Raw genomic sequence first — 15,347 nt, 5'->3', positions numbered from 1 at the left:
AGAATATTATACAGACTTTAAGAAGATAGACTTTAAATGTGATTTAAACGTTTAAAATAAAATTTAATGTTTATTCATTTTTGAAAGAGAGACAGAGTACAAGCTGGGAGGGGCAGAGAGAGGGAGACACAGAACCTGAAGCAGGCTCTAGGCTTGGAGCTATCAGCACAGAGCCCCACCCGGGGTTCAAAACCACTAATGGAGAGATCATGACCTGAGCCAAAGTCAGACACTTAACCGACTGAGCCACCTAGGTTCCCATAAATGTTTTTATTATTAAAATATATTTTTCCACAGGCATTACAATAGAAAATTGGGCAATGAAAATTTCTAGAATAAAACTTTTAAAAAGAAGCTATAAAAGATATTTTGGGGACAACTGGGGTAAATTTGAATGTGAACTGGCATATGATGATATGTTAATATTGACTTTCTTAGGTGTGACTTTGAATAGCCTAATGATGTCTACAACTTTCACATGGTCGGAAGGCTGGGGATGCAATAGAGAAAAAAAGAATGCGGCAAAATATTAACCAATGTATTTAGATAGAACACCGGTGTTTGTTGTCTCATTATTTTAATTATTCACCATATTTTCAAAATTAAAAGACGTTGGAACAGGAGAGAATTACCAGAATTCCTTCCATAGCAACAATTGCCTGAGTTGTTGTGAGGAGCTAAGAGCCTCCTGAACAGCTACTCTATGTTACATGTACTGTTCTAAAGGCCTTTTGGACAGCTAGAGGGACTTTTTAACCCCAGGAATATGGCAGTGTCATTTATTGCTACCTGCATCTCTAAGTATAGGAGAACAATGCCAGACACAGTCTTCGCTCATTAACCGTAGTAACTTTCACTTCTCATAATGACTTTTGGCCAAAAGAGTCGCCTGGTATACAGCGAAGTTTTGAAGTGGAAAGAAAAAAAAAACTTTCCCTGACCGGGAATCGAACCCGGGCCGCGGCGGTGAGAGCGCCGAATCCTAACCACTAGACCACCAGGGAACACTTAGCAAATGCCTTTGCAATGGGCTATACTAAATATGTTATGTATGACGTAAGTTGGGAGCATGAGTATGATTGGATACTTTTCAAGCGATTAAACTTTTTCCCTCGCCTAATAGCAGCCCTTCCGCCACCGCAGATCCGGAAAACCGGAGGAGGATAGCGGCGATGTGAGAGTCAGAGTACTACTGCTTTCTCAGAAAAGAAACCTCCAGCAGTCACTGGGAAGGTGTTGGGGGTTCTTTAAGGAAGGAAACAAAACGCATGTGTCAGAAGTGGGATTCGAACCCACGCCTCTATTCAGAGACCAGAACACCCGCAGGGAAGGTGAACACCTTGAGTCTGGCGCCTTAGACCACTCGGCCATCCTGACACCCGGAGAGATTATTGCCCATGTAGAGTCCACTTCCTGTCTGGGCCTGCGGCGCTGCCCCGCCCCCCAACACCCAGGCTGCAGACAATCTTCCCGCCTGCCGCTTGCCTGGAATTCTGAACAATGCCTGGTCTGTTTTGCACCTGGGAATGTCTAACCTCCATCTCCCCGGCAGGGAATCGAACCAGTCGAACCAGGGGCAAATGCAATCTCACTAGAAAACTAGAGGGGTTCGTGACCACTGCGCAGGCGTCCTACTCAGCAAAGGCAGGAAACTAGTGGCAAAGGCAAAGAGCATGAGCCAGGCTGCTGCCCACCACGGCGACCTGCCACTCATCCCTGGCCTTCGTTGGTGAAACTCTTGCTAGTTAATACATGGAAAGCACGTGGAAATATACTTGCCAAAGAGTAAGTGGCAAGTGATTGCTGATGCTGTTGTTTTTATTATTAGGTATTTCTGCCCTATTGTCCCTGCCAAACCCATCCTTCAAGATCACTCCTCCTCCTCCGCCAAGTCGCACAGCCATGGTTAGAGATAAAGGAGAAACAGTGTTAAAGAAAAAGATCATTCTATTAAAGAAAAAAAAAATATATATATATATTGTTAAAGTACTGTAAGGAAGACTTTTTTTTTTTTAATGTTTATTTACGTTTGAGAGAGATAGAGACAGAGTGCAAACGAGGGAGGGGCAGAGAGAGACACAGAATCTGAAGAGTCTCCAGTCTCTGAGTTGTAAGCACAGAGCCCGACGCAGAGCTCCCAACTCACCAACTACAGGATCATGATCTGAGCTGAACTCAGATGCTTAACCAACTGAGCCACCCAGGAACCCCAAGAAGACCTTAAGGGCCATTATCATGATAGGTGCAGGTACTGCCGCCATGGGGTCTTGCAGTGGGTGGGAGAGAGATGGGACTCGATTCAGACTACAACAAAGAAAAGTGAAATTTTATAGCTAAGGAACCAGGTGGGGATCAGTGGATAGAAAATTAGTAGGAGAAAATATCATCAAGGTTAAGGGGGGAATTCTATCTGAAATGGCCTGACAAGATTCTCGTTGAAGGAAGGCCAGAATGATAAGATCTCACATTGGGGATAGTAGAGGATGAGGAACCGAATTAGATATCCAGGATAATCAATATCAAGGATGGGAGATTCTGGCTAAACTTATTTAGCAGGAATCTTGCTAAAAGTGGACAATGAAGAGACAAACAGGGAAGTTCAAGTAAGACCTAGTAGAAAAAGAATGTAGGTGGGCAATTAACAAAACAGTGCAAAGACAGCTAATGTGTTTTAGCAACCAAAGGGAAGGCCCAACTCCTCTGCTCCAGACTATATACCATTCACTCATCCATTCATTCACTGAGTCTTTATTGAGGGTCCACTGAAAATATAGCAATAAACAAACACGGAAAAGCCCTGCCCTGGAAAACTGACTGCACACGTGTCAAAATTTTATTCAGTTCATTAATGAGGAACTGCAAATGATGTTATAACCAATTCAAAGGAGATTTTGAAGAGTTTTAAAAATAATCAGTCAACCAAAGGAATGTTGAGAAAAGACTGCTAACAGATGGCAGGCAGGTTAATATCCTAGGGATAGGTAATAAACTGATGTTTAAAGACATGATTTTTATTTTGGGGTAATTTTTTTTTTTTTTTACTAGAGAGAAATCAGAGGTATCTCTTGACAAATTTTATTTGTATTGATATAAACAGGAATCTCTGGCCTTGATCTCAGACAGAAACCATTTGCATTGCTATCAGTTTTCACCTGCAGATTTATAAAATAGCCAAGTCAATCAAAGGTGCCCATGGAATCAATTATTCCCCCAAAGGTCTGCTAACCAATGCTAAGCACTCCACTATGAGTACACCTAGCATCTAAAAGTACAAGAGTTGGACAGTAAAGCAGTCAAAATAGATTTTTTTCAGGAACTATTACAGTAGAGGATATGAAACTTCATATAGAACTGGGCTCAATTCTAAATACAGCAAGGACAAGCAAGGATTTGAGTCAAGGAGTAGAATGAGAGTCAGTGGATGGAAAATGATTGAGAAGAGACAAGAGTACAGAGGTTCTTACTATACTGACCTAACAGGATGTCTGCTGAAGGCAGGCCAATCATGAGATATCACCTGGAGGATGGGGGGATGAGGAACTTGATTAGATATGGAGGGTGATCAGATACCAGGGTGCGGGATTCTTGATAAAATGACCTAACAAGATTATTAAAATTAGAATCTTCAGCTGTGGACAAACTAAGGTTTTGTGGCTCCAGTTTTCCTGTTCCCCACCCAGTCTGGACTACCAGGCAGCTACCTTTTGCATTACAATGGCCTTGCAACAGGAGTGTGGATCCAGCTCAGTCCCAATGCCCATCTTGTCCCAAAGCACCAATTCTAGGGACTCTTCTCCAACCCCTGAGATTTATGGACCTGAAGAAAATTAATTCATCCTTGCAAATGTCATCTGTTGAGACACCTCACATGGAGACTATCTCTCATCTTCCTTCCTCCATGGATCTGCTTATTCAGGACAGCCCCAACTCTTTCACCAGTCCCAGACTAAAACTACTACCTGCTTCCATAGAGGAGAGGACAATGAAGAAGGAAGATACGGTCCAGGGCAAGAAACAGAAGATCAAAACAGTGTTCTCTCAGACCCAGCTATGTACTCAATGATAGATTTCAGAGACAGAAATACCTCAGTCTCCAGCAGATGCAAGAACTTGCCAACATTCTGAAACTTAGCTATAAGCAGTTTAAGACCTGGTTCCAGAACCAGAGTATGAAATGTATGAGATGGCAGAAAAACAACTGTCCAAAGAATAGCAACAGTGTGACTCAGAACAGCTCAGCAACTACAGAATATACAGGCTTCTATTCCTATCACTGGGGATACCTGATGAACACTTTTGGAAATCTTCCAAAATGGAGAAACCAGACCTGGAACAGCCAATCTTGGAGCAACCATTCCTGGAACAGTCAGAACAACTAGGAACAACCTGGAACCTGGAATAACCATCGGCTCCACAACTGTGAAGAGGAATCCCTGCAGCCCCAGATCCATTTCCAGCAAAATTCTTTCTAATGGGGAAAAAAAGTGTAAAAAAGCAAACTGCTAAGCATTCTAGTATCCAGGAAATAATGGATTTATTCCCAAATTACTCTGTGAACATACATCCTGAAAATGTGTGACGATGAGTATATTATTCATTCTCACTTTGGGCAGTGGCTGCATTACTTTTCCTAGGACTTGTCTTTTAGAGTCCTATAACTCTGCCTTGATATTCTGTTTTCCTTTATGTTTATTGTGTCAATTGAGGAGGTATGATTGGACTCTAATTAAAAAGATTTCAGTAGCATTGGCTGCTACAGACATGATAAAAGATGTTTCTGTCTGTAGATACCTAGATATAATACTAGTTTAGGTATATTAGGCTCTAGAATCTAACCTCAAGAATAGAAAATAGTTGGGATGCCTGGGTGGTTCAGTTGGTTGTGTGTCTGACTTCGGCTCAGGTCATGATCTTGTTATCTGTGAGTTCAAGCCCTGTGTCAGGCTCTGTGCCGACAGCTCGGAGCCTGGAGCCTGCCTTGGATTCTGTGTCTCCCTCTCTCTCTGCCCCTCCCCTGCTCATGCTCTGTCTCTCTCTGTCAAAAATAAATAAACATTAAAAAAAAAATTTAAAGAATAGAAACTAGAAATGCAGAGCTGTGTGATAAAGGATTATTTGTATTTTCTGAGATTGAGAGGCTTTATTTTTAATAACCTCAGTTGTTACAGTGAAGAGTTAAGCTGTAATACGGCTTCACTGATTTCCTCTGCCCCTTGTGCTGTTTTACTACAACTCTTAATTTGTTCATTATTCTAGTATTTGTGAAAGATATTTTGCATTTTAATGTATCATGATAATAGTACCAGTTTGGCTGGTTGGTTTATAGGTTTAAGTACAAATATACAAAATACCCACTTTGCTTAAAAAAAAAAATTATACTCTTCAAGGATGGACATGGGAGCCCATGGTGGAGGCTTAGTTGAAAAGAGGGTTACTGAACCAAAGTGGGCCTGCTTCTCAGTGAGTTATAGAACAGACCACCACCAGGTGGAGTTGCCTCACAAGGTCATCTGTATTTGTACAAATAAGGAGATCAGAGAATAATTTCCAAAGCTGTATCTCCCCCAAATAAGGGAAACTTTAGGGCTCCTTTAGGGCTTGGGATGAATATTCATAAGGAGATTTTATTTATATCATATTCATATTCATAAGGGGATTTTAACATTATAATGAGGCTGAAGTAACAATTGGTCACCTCTGGCACTTTCTGATTCATCTGGCCAGGCTCTCCCTCAAATGTTTGTTTTCCTATTCCAGCAGTCTATTAATTTGTTTCCAAATGGTAAAACCAACAGCTAGACAGAAGCTTCTAGGAGTTTAGTTTCCATTTTTTTAATTATTTTTTTAATGTTTATTTATTCTTGAGAGAGAGTGAGAGAGCATGAGTGGAGAAGGAAAGGAGGAAACACAGAATCTGAAGCAGGCTCAAGGCTCTGAGCTGTCAGCACAGAGCCCTATGCAGGGCTCAAACTCATAAGCCGTGAGATCATGACCTGAGCCACCCAGGCACCCCTAGGAGTTTATTTTCTTAAAGGAAGATTAACAGTTAAAAAAAAAAAAAAAAAGAAGATTGACAGTTAAACAGAAGCTTCTACTAAAAATTTCCTGAGTTCAGGGGGTCAGGCCAGTGACAAGAGGAGCCTAACTAAAGTTTAGTCAAGGGAAGTCTTTGTCACTAGTAATCTCTGTTGTCTATTTCCAACTTTGGTAATCATTTCTTATTACATTGAACCCCCATCTGAAGGGAGGACATGAGCATTGGAAGACAGGGATTGGTGTTTTCTGTAATGCTGATGATAATATCCAACTCATCTGGTGACCTACTTGGCCTTCATGAACTTTTGGCCAGCTTGGCTCTACCCGATAGTCTCCCATATGCCCCAGTGAGCTAGCTGCCTGTTCCTCAACATGCGTGATCTGCCTTCATTCCCACTGCCATGCCCGGATAAAGCCCTGCTCTACCTAAGACCCTGGAGGGCAAGACTGGAGAAGCATCTAAGAAGAAAACAAAGTATCTGTTCTTAAGAAACTTACATTCCAGTAGAGAAAGACGTAGAATAAACAAAATTATTATATGTTGGGAGGGATAAGTACTGTGACAAAAAATAAAGCAGAGAAAGAAAGGTAGAGAGAGATGCAGGTGATGAGGAAGGACTCTCTCAGGATGTGCCTTTTGAGCAGAAGTTTGAAGAGAGTTGGTGAGCGACCAGATAAAATATGTGGGGGTAGAGGGTTTCAGGGAGAGGGAAGAGCAAATACAAAGACCAGCAAGGAAAGCAAAAAAAACAGTATGGGTGGAACTGAGTGACAGGGACTGATGCCAACTTGTGGAATGACCCTGAGTGAAGAGGACAATTTTGAGCTAAGTTGTGGTAAGATATTGGCTGCTTTACAAGGATGTCCTGGCTATTGTATGGGGAGTAGACTTTAGAGTGCAAGAGTGAAGCAGAGAGAGCAGTTGAGGGGCTACTGCAAGCCCCTTTGACTAAACTGTATGGCAGCAAGCCAAGTAGTGAGAATTGAATTCTGGATACATTTTGAAGGTGACAGTAACAGGATTTGTTGAGTTTTTCAATACAAAATGAAACAAACCTTGTAGAATTTCTTTAAAAAGGAAGAGGATTTTATTTGAACTCAAATTAGGACAGCTGCTCAGGGTACATAATCTTCAAAAAGAAGAGAGTCTTCTAGGGAAAGAACATTTGGGGCAGGATTATATATGTTTTAAAATAAAGAGTTACAAATTGGGAGCTTGGGAAGATGGCAGAGTAGGAGGACCCTGAGCTCACCCCATCCCACATTTACAACTAGATATCATCCACATCCAAGTCAATAAACCAGAGACTGACAGAAAACCTCCACATAGAGAGAAGAAGTTGCATGTGACAAGTTAGGGAAGTCAGAAAGGTGGAGGGAGGCTGCTCCCAGGAGGGAGGGAGTTGAACACATGGAGTAAACAGAGAAATAGGCCCTTGCACCCGGGAGCTCATATGAAGAAGACTAATCTCCATAATATTTGGCTTTAAAAGCCAGAGGGGTTGATATATGTGAGTTTGTAAAACCAGTGAGACTTGGAGCCTGGAGCTTTAAAAATCCACTGAATCAGTACTGGGCAAGCTGGGATCTTGAGTGATAGCTGGGTTGCTGCCCTTAAAGGGACACAGTCTGTATGTAAGGCAACATAAAAAAGGTAGTTCACACAATGCCTGGGGGCAACAGGAGACAGATCTGTTCATACTGACTTTGGAGTATGTTAGGGGACATCTCTGAAAACAAGGAAGATGGCAGGTGCCATTTTCCTTCCCTGTCCCCCACCATAAATACAGGAACATTTCATCCTAAAAGAGCAGAATACACATTCTTTTCAAGTGAGTGCAGAGAATAGATCACAAATTAGCACACAAAAAAAGCCTCAACAATTCAAAAAGAGTAAATTCATACGATGCATCTTTTATGACCACAATGTTATGAAACTAGAAATCACAAGAAAAAAATATGGGAGGACTACAAATATATAGAGGTTAAATAACGTGCTACTAAACAATGAATGAGTCAAACAGGAAATCAAAGAGAAAAAATAAGCACAAGAAAATAAATGAAAATGAAAACACAAAGGTCCAAATCCTTTGAGATGCAGCAAAAGAGGTTCTAAGAAGAAGTATATAACAATACAGGCCTACCTCAAGAAGCAAGAAAAATCTCAAGTAAACAACCTAACCTTACACCTAAAGGAGCTAGAAAAAGGATAACAAACAAAACCTAAAACAAGCAGAATGGAGGAAATAATAAATATTATAGCACAAATGATATAGAAAAAAAAAAATAGAACAGACCAATGAAACCAGGAGCTGGTTCTTTGATAAAATCAATAAAATCAATAAACATCTAGCCAGACCTATTGAGAAATAAAGAACTCAAATCACAAATGAGAGAGGAGAAATAACAGACAACACCGTAGAAATACAAAGAATTAGGGCCTCCTGGGTGACTTGATTGGTTAGGCTCCTGACTCTTGATTTCGACTCAGATCATGATCTCACAGTTCGTAGGATCAAGCTCCATGTTGGGCTCCACACTGACAATGTTGGAGCCTGCTTGGGATCCTCTCTCTCCTTCTGCCTCATGCTCTCTCTCTCAAAATAAATAAATACACTTAAAAAAAATTTTAGACAACATTAAAAAAAAGAAATACAAACAATTATAAGAGAATATTATCAACAACTACATGGAAACAAATTGGACAACCTAAAACAAATGGATTAATTCCTAGAAACATATATACTACCAAAACTGAAACAGGAAGAAATGGAAAATTTGAACTGTTCTATAACAAGCAAATAAATTGAGTCAGTTATCAAAATCTCCCAACAAAGGTACAGGGCCAGATAACTTCACAGGCAAATTCTACCAATCATTGAAAGAAAAGTTAATATCTATTCTTCTCAAACTGTTCCAAAAAATAGAAAAGGAAGGAAAACTTCCAAATTCATCCTATGAGGCCAGCATTACCCTGATACCAAAACCAGATAAAGACAACACTAAAAAAGAAGACTACAGACCAATATCCCTGATGAACATGGATGCAAAAATTCTCAACAAAATAGTAGCAAATGGAATCCAACAGTACATTAAAAGAATCATCCACCACAATCAAGTGGGATTTATTCCTGGGCTTCAAGTCTGGTTCAATATTTGCAAATCAGAATGGAGTTAAGATGAATATTTCATATAAATGAAGTCACATAGGAGTGCCTAGGTGGCTCAGTTAGTTAAGTGTCCAACTCTTGATTTCGGCTTAGGTCATGATTTTGCAGTTCATGAGTTCAAGCCTTGCATTGGGCTCTGTGCTGTCGGTGGGGAGCCTGCTTGGGATTCTCTGTCTCCTTCTCTCTCTGCCTCTCCCCAGTTCATGTGTATGCATGTGTTCTCTCTCTCAAAATAAATAAATAAACCTAAAAAAATGAAGTCCTACCATATATGATTTTTTTCTGTGTGTGGCTTCTTTCACTTAACACACACTAAGTGTGTATCCATAATGTAACATGTATCAGTATTTATTTCTTTTTATGGCCAAATAATACAGTTGACCATAATTGACATTGAATAATGTCGGTAGGGGTTATGGACAGCGACTTCATGCACATTTGAAAATCCCTGTATAGCTTTTGACTTCCTGAAAACTTAACTATTAATATCCTACCATTGATGGAAAGCCTTACTTAAAAAAAATTTTTTTAACGTTTACTCGTTTAATTTTTAAGAGACAGAAAGTTCAAGCGGGGGAAAGGCAGAGAGAGAGAAGAAGAGAGAAATCCCAAGCGGGCTCCACACTGTCAGTGTAGAGCCTGATGCCGGGCTTGAACTCACTAACCATGAGATCATGACCTGTGCCAAAACCAACAGTCGGATGCTTAACAAACTGAGCCACCCAGGTGGCTCCAAAAGCCTTAATGATAACATAATCAATTAACATATTTTTATGTTATATGTATTATATACTGTATCCTTACAATAAGGTAATTTAGAGAAACAGATGTTATTAAGAACATCAGAAGGAAAAGAAAATATATTTACAGTACTGTACCATATGAAATCCACATGGGGTGCCTGGATTGTTCAGTCAGTTGAGCATCTTACTCTTGATTTCTGCTCAGGTCATGATCCCAGGGTCATGGGATTGAGCCCCTCATCAGCCTCTATGCTGAATGTGGATCCTGCTCAAGATTCCCCCTCTTGGGAATCTCTATCTTTCTCAAAATAAATAAACTTAAAAAAAAAAAAAGATTCTCTCTCTATGTCTCTCTCTCTCTCTCTCTCTCTCTCTCTCGCCTTTTCCCCCTGCCACTGCTCACTCTTTCTCTCTAAAACTAAAATAAATAAATAAATAAATAAATAAATAAATAAATAAAAATAAACAAATAAAAATAAAATATTTTTAAAAATCCACATATTAGTGGACTTGCATAGTTCAAATCCATGTTGTTCAAGGGTCAACTGTATAGATATAGCACAGCTTGTCAATTGATGGATATTTAGGTAACGTTAGTTATTGTGAATAATACTCCTATGAATATGAGTGTACATGTGCTCAAGTATCTGTTTTCAATTCTTTGGAGTATATACCTAGGAAGAGAATTTCTGGGTCATTGGTAATTCTGTTTAGTTTTTGGGGAAGCAGCAATCTATTTTCCTCAATGACTGAACCATTCTACATTCCCACCAGAAATGTATGGGGGTTCCAATCTCTCCTATTTTCCTTTTTTTTTTTTTTATTATAGCCACCTTGGTGGGTGTGAAGTCCTGCTTCATTATGGTTTTAATTTGCATTTCCCTAAAGACTAATATTTTTTTTCATTTGCGTGGTGTCCATTTATACATCTTCTTTGGAGAAATGTCTATTCCTTTGTTATTTTTTTTTAATTGGGCTGTTGATCTTTTCATTATTGAGCTGTAAGAGTTCTTAATATATTCTGGATACTAGACCTTTATTAGCTACATGACTTGCAAATATTTTTTCCCATTCTGGAGATTGACCGTTCACTTTCTTCATAATGTCCTTGATTAAGTGTAACGTGTATATTTTTCTTTTGTTGTTCATATTTTTGGTATAATATTTAAGAATCCATTGCTAAATCCAAGGTCATGAAAATTTACTTCCATTTGTTCCTAGTAACTTTATGACTTTAGTTCTTATCTTAGGTCGTTGATCCATTTTGAGTTAACATTAATATATGGTATGAGGTAGGGGTCCAACTTCATTCTTTGCATGTGGATATCCAGTAATATCCTAACAGCATTTGTCAAAGAGACTATTCTTTCCACATTGTTCAACATCAGTTGATGATGGATACCTGGGTTTGTTAGTGGACTCTCAATTGTACAGTGATCTATATTTCTATCTTTATGCCAGTAATGCATTGTTTTGAGGGCTTTGTAGCTTTGTAGTAAGTTTTGAAATCAGGATATATGAATCCTCCAACTTTGTTATTTTTCTTCAAGATTGTTTTGGTTATTTAAGGGCACTTTTAGTTCCAGATGCATTTAAGTATTGGCTTTTCTATTTCTGAAAAAAAAAATGGAATTTTGTAAAGATTACACTGAATCTGTACATCTGTGCATTACTTTGGGTAGTACTGACTCTTAACAATAATGTTTCAGTTATGAACACGGGATATCTTTCCATTTATTTAGGTCTTTAATTTATTTCAGTCATGCTTTATAGTTTTCAATGTACAAGTCTTTCACCTTCTTGGCTAAATTTTATTTTATTCTTTTGGGGCTATTGTAACTTGAATTATTTTCTGTTGTAAATGGAATTGCTGAAATATAGAAACACAATTGAATTTTGTGTTTTGATCATATACTCAGCATATCATATACTAGAGCTAAGCTTACTGATTAGCTCTAGTAGTTTTTTGGTGGATTCTTTGGGATTTTATTACATATAGGATGATTATGTCATTTGAAACTAGAGAAAATGTTACTCCTTCCCTTCCAATTTGGATGCTTTCTATTTCTTTTTCTTACCTAATTGCTTTGGCTACAACTTCTTCATACAATATTGAATAACAATAGTGCAGAGGGACAACTTTTAGTCTTTCTCCATTGACTATGCTGTCAGCTGTGGGTTTTGTCATGCATGCCTTTTAATACATTAAGTTCACTGATGATATTTTTAAATGCATATGGCAAATACATAGAATTACAAAGGATGCTATTTTGAAATTTTGTTATCAAAACTAAAATTAATTTGTGATGTAGTAATGTGTGTTCTTATTTATTAACACAGTAAATAACAAGATACAGTACCATTTTGAACTAGTGACAAGTGTAAATGACATTATGAAATATATTCAAATGTAATATGATATGAAAATACTTATGATTTTTATTAGTGACTGTAGGTCTTGTTAATACTAGTGTGGTTGCTGTCTCCATTGTTAATGGAAGGGGATGCTCAATTCCAGCTAGAGGTTAGTGGAAATAAAGACATAAATTGTTTCCCAGCCAAATTAATGGGCCCCTAAATTCTATCCACTGGAATCCCAGGTTAAGAACTCCTGAAGTTGAGATAAAACTGGTGATAGAAAAGATGGACATAGCTGGTGTGGAGGCATGAGGAAGGGAGAAGTCATTGTGCCCACAAAAGTGCTGGCCTCAGATTTTCATCTCAGTACAATAGGGACACTAGCAAAAGCTCCTTTCCAAGTGATTGAGACTCAGGAAGAGGGAGCAAGGACATAAGGGTGTATGCTAGGAAAGTGACGCTGATGGTGGAACTTGGACTGGAAGGTGGGTAAGGAACAATGGGAGGACAGAGGCGGAGTTGGTCAGTGACAAGGTGACAGACTGGAATCCCAGTGGGGTCCATTGTGGACCAGAAGAAATCAATGGGAAAGACAGGGGGTGTTCAAGAGCAAGATGCTGGAAAATCTATAGCAGTCTGTGAGAGATGCTGAAATGTTTCCAGGTAACAAACAGACACAGCTTTTAGAATTGCCTGGGCAGGACCAGAGAAGGCTTTAAAGAAGATTACATTTGACTAAAAATTATACAACTTAACTGCTTTATTTTCTAGATTAATTTATTCTAGATTTTTCCACTTAAAAAAGTTCAAATTCAGTAAAATATTTCATGCATAAACAAAAATCTGTGGTTACCAAACAAATATGTTACACTGTGAAGTTCACACGTTGTTTTACTGTGTTAGCTTCGATGCAAGTAGCTATGTAAAATGACAGATTGATTAACTCAAGTTGATTTTCCATTTTACAGTCACTGTGCTATGGTTTATTTCAAATACACTATTTAACACAAGTATATGTGGTACCTTAGGCCAAGGAGACACTGTGCCCAAAGTGAACTCACATTAAACCAAACTGTTGGGAAGCTACTTTGGAAGTGAGCATGTGTAGTTGAGTGGACCTATGTCCAGAACCAACACGGTAATGGGAGTTCTCCAAATTAACTTCCATGTAGAGTGTTTATGAAAGGATAAATAATAAAAAATTGCCAGTTGAAGCATAAAGATCTTGACAGACTAATTCAACTATAATTCTACAATGTTTAGAACTTAGACTACCAAAATATTTTATCTGGGAGAAGTGTTTCTTCACTGACATTGTTTATGATTGACAAGGTATGGTGGTAATAAAAAGCATACTGATTTACTTGATTTTTGTATTTAAATCCTTTATAGACTCTACCCCTGGATCTGGCTGTAGCACTGATGGGCTGCCTTCTTGCTCTATTTCACCTCCTGGAAGTAATTGCACATGTATGAGATAACAATGTCCTTGGACTTGCCATATGAGGTTTTTTTACCTTGTTGTAGGGAGTTGAGTTGAGGGGATAGGATAGGTAGGGCAAGAAGTGGTAGTAGGCTGAGAAGGAGTTAGGGCTAGGCCAGGGCAGGGTTAACAGTTGTGGGGTGGAGGATGGAACAATAATGGAGTTTGGACAGGGTCATCTGATTTGGATTTAGAAGGGATCTTTTCTCCCTGCTCCTGGACCTTTTGCCTTATGTCTCCTTGGTGCCTTGGGCTCCTTCCCCCAAACTTCCTTGTTGTTCCTCTTCTCTTTCACCTTCCCCCTCCTCCATTCTTCCATCTCTCAAGACAAGAAATTCACAATATCGAGCTTTCATAGGTCAGCAAGGCCCAACTCCTCAGCTAGTGGAGGACTTGGAGATCCCGGAGGATATCTGCTATCTCCTAGGCCCCAATATATGGTGTTGGCAGGGAGTGGGTACTCAAGAAGTCTAGATGGTCAGGTTAGAAAACGAGTCTTACAGTAGCCTCTAAAATGCCTCCCACAGTGGGGCATGAAGCCCAACCAGTAATCCAGCAGACTGTAATCTCTGCTCAGGGTTCCAAATGGGAAATACAGCCACAAGATATTTCAGGTGCTCCTCCAGAGAGTAAAATTAAAATTTCCAAAGAAGTAATTTCAGCCATATTTCCCAGTTCTCACTGGTGAAAGGGGCAACTGGTTCTCACTAGTTGAGTGGACAGTTCAGGGAAAGCAAGATACACTGGGTCCTCTCGGTAGAAGCAAGGATAAAGGGTTCATTTTGGGAACTATGCAAATATGGTCTGATGAGTGGACTGAATAGATCATGGAGGGAATGCAACAAGAATGCAATTAGGTCTTCAGAATGCAATTAGTTCACAAATTCTTCTGTATTAGAAGCCTCATGCTGGAAGATGGAAGTAGAGGACTAGTTGGACCCATTTTTGGCCTAAATGTAAATCTTTCCAGATACAGAGTAAGAAAGATGAAAGAAAGAGGCAAGAAAAGAGGGAAAAGATAAAAGTAAGAGGGCAAGAATATATGATGAGGGTCAGAAAGTAAACAGGGTGGTTAGAAGTAAAACAGAAGAAATAACTGTAGGTAGAGAATACAACAGGAATGAGACAGAACAGAGATGAGAGAGAGAAAGGATAAACACAGAAAGTGGAGTACAATGAGAGGAAAGCAGTGGAGAATTCTATATTGAGTCCTAGCTGATCCAGGATGTGGCAGGAGAAAATGTAGCGTGTGTGGGTTTGAGGGGAGGGCTCTTCTTTACCCTTTACCCTCATCTCACAGGCTTCTTTTCCCCTAGTAAGTCTGGCTTAGGTGACCAGTGTTTTATCAGCAACCTCTACTTGCCCTTCTGGGTTCTTCACCTAATCTCTTTATTTGAAAGCACAGAGGAGCAACAGTGCAAAGTTCTGGTACAGGGGATGGAAATGAATAAGAGTAGAAATACTGAACTGGGGTAGGGGTAGAGGGACTGGAGAGGGGAAGAAACAGAGCACTTCCTCTATGTAAGGAACCCCATTTTTGAGCTCTTCTCACTCATC

The 15,347-nt window shown here is 39.4% G+C and overlaps 2 non-coding genes and 1 pseudogene across 2 annotated transcripts; 1 reads left to right on the top strand and 2 right to left on the bottom strand.

Annotated features, from left to right (window-relative positions):
• Positions 1 to 932: 932 nt before the first annotated feature.
• On the bottom strand, positions 933 to 1,004 carry TRNAE-CUC (transfer RNA glutamic acid (anticodon CUC)). Its single transcript has one exon. It is a non-coding gene; the product is annotated as a tRNA-Glu (tRNA).
• A 267-nt stretch (positions 1,005 to 1,271) lies between these two features.
• Positions 1,272 to 1,377, bottom strand: TRNAL-CAA (transfer RNA leucine (anticodon CAA)). Its single transcript has 2 exons — positions 1,340 to 1,377; positions 1,272 to 1,317 (listed from the first exon to the last, which is right to left on the bottom strand). It is a non-coding gene; the product is annotated as a tRNA-Leu (tRNA).
• Positions 1,378 to 3,714: 2,337 nt separating this feature from the next.
• LOC125935066 (homeobox protein NANOG-like) lies at positions 3,715 to 4,379 on the top strand (annotated as a pseudogene).
• The last annotated feature ends 10,968 nt before the right edge of the window (positions 4,380 to 15,347 follow it).

The sequence above is a fragment of the Panthera uncia genome (assembly GCF_023721935.1).
Source record: "Panthera uncia isolate 11264 chromosome A1 unlocalized genomic scaffold, Puncia_PCG_1.0 HiC_scaffold_17, whole genome shotgun sequence".
NCBI classification, from domain to species: Eukaryota; Metazoa; Chordata; class Mammalia; order Carnivora; family Felidae; genus Panthera; species Panthera uncia.
This window is presented reverse-complemented; position numbering and strand designations above follow the sequence as displayed.